The following is a 7,311-nucleotide window of genomic DNA, read 5'->3' as shown; positions in this document are numbered from 1 at the left end:
ATGTTCCAAATGTGCCTTAAATGTTTTGCTGAAAACTAGTATGTCATCAAAGAAGCACAACACACATTTCCTGAGAAGAGGAGACATATCAAAGTTCATGGTCCCTTGAAATGTTGCTGGAGCTCCAGTCAAACCCATGGCAACTACAAGAAACTCAAAGTGGCCATGGTGGGTCTACAACTAGTCTCCATTCTCCCTCCTCTTTTTTCTTGACCATAAGGACAGGAGAGGAAAAAGGACTTTTGCTAGGTCTGATCATTCCCAATGAAAATAGTTCTTGAATCTGCTTCTCTAACTCATCTTTAAGCAGGGGGGCAATCCTGTATGGCCTGAAAGAAACTGGTCTTGGACCTGGAATCATGGGAATATGGTGTTCTTGCATTCGTCTAGGAGGAAGGCTAGTGGGAGCCTGAAAAACTGTATGAAACTTGTCCAACAGAGCCTGCATCTCAGGGCATATAGTTTGGTCAGTAGCACACTGAATTATTGATAATGACACAACTGTTAGAGCAAATTCTGAAGGAAGAAGGCCTTGCAATGTCACTGTGCGCCCTTGATGCCGGAAGGATAACCACTTCTGAACCCAGTTTACTTGCATAGGGCTACGCTGGGATAACCAGTCCAGACCTAGGATTCCATCATAAGTAGACAAGAGTTGTAATCTCAAATCTGAGGAAAACTGATAATCACGCCAACTCCACTAACGCTGTTTCAACATTTGGTAGCATTGTAGAGAAGCACCACCTGCCACGGTAACTGAAACTATAGTTGTATCTTGTACATTCAGAAGAAGAGGAGCAAATGCACTGTCAATGAAGGAGTGGGTACTACCAGAGTCCACCAATAAGATCAAGGCACGGTTCTGAAACTATATTTCCAACTGAAGTGAAGGAGCATTGGGGTCCTTGCCAATCACTGCTGCTGACAGGAGCATACTATGAACCGAAGCTGTATCAGACTCAGATCTATCTGATTGGAGAGAATCCATGGACTACACATGATCGATCAACTCCTGCACAAAATGTAACTGAACCATGGACTTGCACACATGATCACGGGACCACTTTCTCCACAGGTGAAACAAAGTCCCTTAGACTTGCGGTAAGTGCGCAGTGCAGACCACTTGTCATCAGTTGGGGATGTTTTCAGAGATTCAGGCTGACGCAGTTCATTAGTGACACGGGTTTTGGGAGGAAGAGGAAGTGGAAATGGACCAGACCTCAATCCCGAAGAAGAATTGATATGTGTCACACCTTCCCCAAGCTCCTCATGCAGCAAGGCTAAATCATAGGCCGAATCAAGATCCTTAGGTTTCTGAAGTGCCACTGCAACTCGAACACCAGGTTTTAGTCCATCCAGGAAATGAGTGGTGTAATGCAAAGTATTAGGAACTTCTTCATAGGCAGACAACTGATCATACAAGTCAGCAAATCTATCCACATAATCAACTACCGTGCTGGTTTGAGATATACGGAACAACTGACGAAGTAACGTCTGATGTTGGTTTCTGCCGAAACGACTCTGCAAGCTGCAGCAAAATTCAGACCAGGACATACGTGGGGATCTGTGTTGCACTGATTCCAACCAGCAAGCTGTTGCACCTTCAAACTGAGATGTTGCCAGTGAAATCCATCTGTGCTGGGGAGTACTCCACAGTTTGAACCGATCTTCACAACGGGTCTGCCATAACCTCGGGTTTGCACCATCGAATCGGGGTAGATCGGCACGAAGACCAAACGAGAACGTATCAGCAGCATCAGGAAAACCCGAATCACCAACAGGAGGAGAACGAGCACGAAAATAGGAATCACGCACATCTCTGACCGGAGGAGGGACATAAGTGTTATGTGCCTTCCCCCGGTGTTCATGTTCGACGCCAAGGGAGTCGGACGCAGCACCGCGACCACTCCCAGCCATCCTGGATGACGAGGTGTCGACGTGCCCGGCAGGATCTCGTGGCCGCTCGCCGCGAACTTGCTCGATCTCGAGCACGAACTCGTCGCGCACGCCGTCCACGCGCGCCGACAACAAGGCATCGAGCGCCGTGGTGTTCGCCTGGATCAGCTTGTCGACGACTTGGAGGAGGTTGTCGCCGTGCTCCTTGGAGCGCTGATCCAAATCAGCGGTGAAGTCCGCCCGCAGAAGCGCGTACACGCCGCGCCCTTCCTCGGATAACTTGTCCATCGCCTCCGCTCGCCGCCGATCTCGCCACCGCGTCCCGTGGTGATGGCGCGGCAGCTCCAGGACCGCCAAATCTGATACCAACTGTAAGCAGTGCACTTGGATCTAGGAAAATTAGGGATTCGAATTCGAATATGGGGAAAAGTTTCAGTAGCTAGCCTCGCATCCACCCACACAGCTATCCGTTTACACCGGCCGAAGCCGTCATCCAGTTCCTAGCCAAATCCAAACAGAGAGAGGGAGATGCCCTATTTAAACTAACGACCGTTAACACAGTTAACGGGCCGTGGAATAGTCCTTCAGCCACTTGGGCGGGTTGGCTTCACGTCTGGGCCGTTGGGCCGGGCCTTCTGCTTGAACGCTTCCTCCTGCGCTTGCTTCCCTTGTCGGAACCGCTACAGGGTCTTGATCACTTGCCGCCGGCTTTTTTTGATCTGCATGTTCAGGGCTGCACTTGGGGACGCTGACAACAAAGTACCAGCAGTTAGTGGCAGTGGCATTGCAAACTGATTCATGTTTCATCTTAGATCAGTGACTCTGGTACCTCTTGATAGTTCATAGCAAGTTAACGTTCGATTCGTGATGATTTAGGCAAGCCAGCCGCATTAACCCGCAAAAGTGCCGCTGCCCGCCTCCACTAGTCACTACTGGGGCGGTGCCGCGGTGGTGGAGACCGCAGTGTAAAAACTGATTTGGCTCCACTGCCTGCCCGCTCAACTAGCTTGGCTTGCCTTGCTGATCACTTGGTGGTCGAGGCAAGCACGGCTCCACCTGCCATGTCACTACGCGTCTAGTCTTCTTCTTGCGAATTACTACCTGTCTGCCTAGATGTAGTACCACGATCGATAGGATTGGGCAAATACATCTTGTCTGCGGTAGTTTTTTATCGGCATGCACGCGGAAAGTTGCCCTATCCTGTTCCAGCTCTAGCCTGAACCACGCATCGCCACTTCCTTCCAGTCGAGATAAGGTGACCAGTGAGGATATCACACACAGCGAGCACTACTAGGGGAGTGCACACACTACCTCCCACTCCGGTTAACGCAGGCAGGCAGGCAGGCGCGCGTGGGAAATCAGAAATGCATGCGCCCTACTGTCTATCTGTACTATACTACTGCTAGGTAATGCACGCGCCGTCACGGCCCACCATCGATCCATCTCCACCGCGCCGCGCCCTCAGTTGGCACCGCATCGACCGAGCAATTCCTGGCCACGATCCACCTCGCCTACGTGTCCTATAAATGGTGCAACTCAAGGCCTGGCAGTGCACATTGCAAGGACACAAGTAAGTTAGACAGCACTGAACTGGCATAACGAACGGGCAGTAGATGCTATAGCTTGCTAGTAACAACAGATACGGCATGGTTATGTGGTTCCCGCTCTGCTTCGTCGTCGTCGTCGCTCTTCTGGTCGCCCCGGGAGGATGCCAAGGCGAGAAGGGGAGCCAGGTGTACGTGGTGTACATGGGCGCCGTGCCGCCACGGACCTCGCCTGACTTCCTGCGGCAGAGCCACCTCCGCCTCGTCGGCACCATTCTCAAGAGGTGCGCATGCAGCTCCGCCTCTACGCGTGCCTCCGTGCTCGTGCGTTTTTATCTGTGTGCATGCCCCCGCGCGCTTACAGATTCAGTTAAAAAATGTCTGTCCATATTCAAAAAGTAAATTGCACGGCGTTTGATATCCATCTGCAGGGGGAGGCTCGCGCAGAGCGTAGTGGTGCAGCAGTACAAGCATGCTTTCTCCGGGTTCGCGGCGCGGCTGTCCAAGGACGAGGCCGCCGCGCTCAGGCACAAGCCCGGCGTGGTCTCAGTGTTCGCTGACCCCGTGTACCAGCTCCACACCACCAGGTCCTGGGACTTCCTGCAGCAGACGGACGTGAAGATCGACTCGGCTAAGCGGCGCTCGCCCAAAACCACGGCGGCATCGACGTCGGCGCCGACCACGGACACCATCATCGGCCTCCTGGACTCCGGCATCTGGCCCGAGTCCCCCAGCTTCGACGACGCCGGCTTCGGACCCGTCCCGAGCAAGTGGAAGGGCGTCTGCATGGCCGGGGACGACTTCAACACCTCCAACTGCAACAAGTGAGTCACACACTGTCGTAAGTCGCGTACGTGACATGTGTCGTCGCACTTGATTAATTTTGCGGTGCAGGAAGCTGATCGGAGCAAGATACTACGATCTAGGCGAGGTGGACGGCGGCCGGACCAGGGGCAGCAGCGGCTCTCCGCGGGACGCGGCGGGGCACGGGACGCACACGTCTTCCACGGCGGCCGGGAACGCGGTGACCGGCGCCTCGTACTACGGCCTGGCCCAGGGGACCGCCAAGGGGGGATCCGCCGCGTCGAGGGTGGCGATGTACCGCGTCTGCTCGGACGAAGGCTGCGCCGGGTCGGCCATCCTCGCCGGCTTCGACGACGCCATCGGCGACGGCGTCGACGTCATCTCGGTCTCCCTCGGCGCGTCGCCCTACTTCAGCCCGGATTTCTCCGAGGACCCCATCGCCATCGGCTCGTTCCACGCCGTGGTGAAGGGGGTCATGGTGGTGTGCTCGGCGGGCAACGCCGGCCCGGACGCCTCCACGGTGGTGAACGCGGCGCCCTGGATCATGACGGTCGCGGCGACGACCATCGACCGCGACTTCGAGTCAGACGTCGTGCTGGGTGGAAATAGCAGCGCTGTCAAGGTACTATACATGCCTTGCTTTGCTGTCCTGACACTTGTTAATTTTCCTAGCTTGTTTTTGCAGTAGCATTTCTTGGTTCCTCGAAATGAAATTTAACTTTATTTTTATTGGTCGTGTCAATGCAGGGTGGGGCTATAAACTTTTCCAACCTGGACAAATCCCCGAAATACCCGTTGATCGCAGGTGCATCGGCAAAATCTAGTTCAGCTTCTAGTACTTCTGACTCGGCAAGGTACACATATATGAACCCATTTATCATTTCCGATTTAATAAGCTACCAAAGGACCATATGCGATAATACCCGTGATGTGATTTCATCATGTTTCTCATGTGTGCCCTGCTCTAATGTTTTGATGCAGTCACTGTGAGCCCGGCACGCTGGATGCCAGCAAGATCAAAGGCAAGATCGTGCTGTGCAATCACTCGCAGAGCGACACGTCGAAGATGGTCAAGGTCGACGAGCTCCAGAGCGCCGGAGCGGCGGGGGCCATCCTGGTGAACGACTTCGGGAGGGCGGTCACCACCGCCTACCTCGACTTCCCCGTCACGGAGGTCACCTCCGCCGCCGCGGCCGACCTTCACAAGTACATTGCCTCCACAAGGTACGTACGAATTTGTATGCACCAACCATCTTCCAATTAAGCTCACTCTCAATGCACGTCAAGCTCACTCTGAATGTATGGAATTAGCGAACCCGTGGCGACGATCACGCCGACGATCACCGTGACGGAGTACAAGCCGGCGCCCGTCGTTGCCTACTTCTCGTCCAGGGGCCCGTCGGCGCAAACCGGCAACATCCTCAAGGTTGAGTTCAGCCTAAACCGGCCCTTAGCCAGGTGATCGCTATTGTGTTGTGTGTATGCAAACTAACGCATCCATGTGGTATATGCAGCCGGACGTGGCTGCGCCGGGGGTGAACATCCTTGCGTCGTGGATCCCAACGACGTCACTTCCGGCCGGCCAGAAGCAGCCGTCGCAGTTCAACCTCGTCTCCGGGACGTCCATGGCCTGCCCCCCACGTCGCCGGGGCCGCGGCCACCGTCAAGGCCTGGAACCCGACGTGGAGCCCGGCAGCCATCCGGTCAGCCATCATGACAACAGGTACGTACATAACGAAACAAACTGACAGATTAATCATGTCCAGGCCAGGCCAGGGCTCAAAGTCTGAATTTCGATCGTGTGCGTGTCTACCGTGTGGCATGCAGCAACTCAGCTGAACAACTACAAGGCTCCGATGACGACGGACGCGGGGACGGCGGCGACGCCGTTCGACTACGGCGCGGGGCAGGTGAACCCGACCGGCGCGCTGGACCCCGGGCTGGTGTACGACCTCGCGGCGGACGACTACCTCAGCTTCCTCTGCAACTACGGCTACGGCGCGTCCCAGATCAAGCTCATCACCTCCCCTCCGGCCGCCTTCAGCTGCGCCGGCAACGCGAGCAAGGACCTCATCTCCGACCTCAACTACCCGTCGATCGCCGTCACGGGGCTCGGCGCCGGCGCCAGCAGGACAGTGACCCGTGAGGTCACCAACGTCGGAGCGCAGGAAGACGCCACCTATACTGTCACCGTCAGCGCGCCGGCCGGTCTAGATGTGAAGGTCGTGCCCAGCAAGCTCCAGTTCACCGGCAGCGTGAAGAAGCTGGCTTTCCAGGTCACCTTCTCTGGCAAGAACACAGGGGCCAAGGCCGCCCTGACAGGCTCCATAACATGGTCAGATGGAAAACATACAGTCCATAGCCCATTCGCGTTCAGCAGCTGATGAAATGTAAAATCTATGTATGTACAAGATGGGACTTGTATGTCTCTCGTCTAGCTATACGTACAACGTAGTAGCACCAAGTTGCTGGCATTTTGGTCATGTAGTTTCATGATCAAATCAAATTATAATGGATAAAGCACACTCGGAAGTCGGACCAACAAGTTACAATTGTGTAGCATAATCCATAAATGTTTAACAATTCTATTGTGTAACATCTTTATCAAAAAATACAATTGTGTAACATAACCCATAAATGTGTAACATTGTTTTTTGTTAAAAAACAATTAAATTTTACCAAATACATGTTCTCTTTAATGTGATGTTAATAAATGCATCCAAACTTATAAAGTTTAATAAAAACAATAAAAATTCAAATATACATTACTACATATTATTAATTATTGACCTTTTACAATCTCATAGTACCATTCTAGAATTACATATTGTTCACCAAAAAAATGATACTACCTAGTATGCTAATAATAAAGACCTTGCTACCGAGCACTTGCGGAGCCCCTCCTTCCTTCAAACCTGGCAGCACCACGACCCTGCGGAGCTCCAGCAATCTCATCGGTGCTGGGCATGTGGATATGCGGACATCATAGCCGCAGTTGGCTGCCTCGCAGGGACCCAATTCCGACAAGATCCAGCTCTATTGCGCGCTTGTGGGTTTCGGCAACAGG

At 53.5% G+C, this 7,311-nt stretch overlaps 1 pseudogene; it reads left to right on the top strand.

Annotated features, from left to right (window-relative positions):
• The first annotated feature begins 3,454 nt into the window (after positions 1-3,454).
• LOC123046609 (CO(2)-response secreted protease-like) lies at positions 3,455-6,776 on the top strand (annotated as a pseudogene).
• Positions 6,777-7,311: the final 535 nt, after the last annotated feature.

The sequence above is a fragment of the Triticum aestivum genome, chromosome 2B, assembly GCF_018294505.1.
Source record: "Triticum aestivum cultivar Chinese Spring chromosome 2B, IWGSC CS RefSeq v2.1, whole genome shotgun sequence".
In the NCBI taxonomy this organism is placed as follows: Eukaryota; Viridiplantae; Streptophyta; class Magnoliopsida; order Poales; family Poaceae; genus Triticum; species Triticum aestivum.
This window is presented reverse-complemented; position numbering and strand designations above follow the sequence as displayed.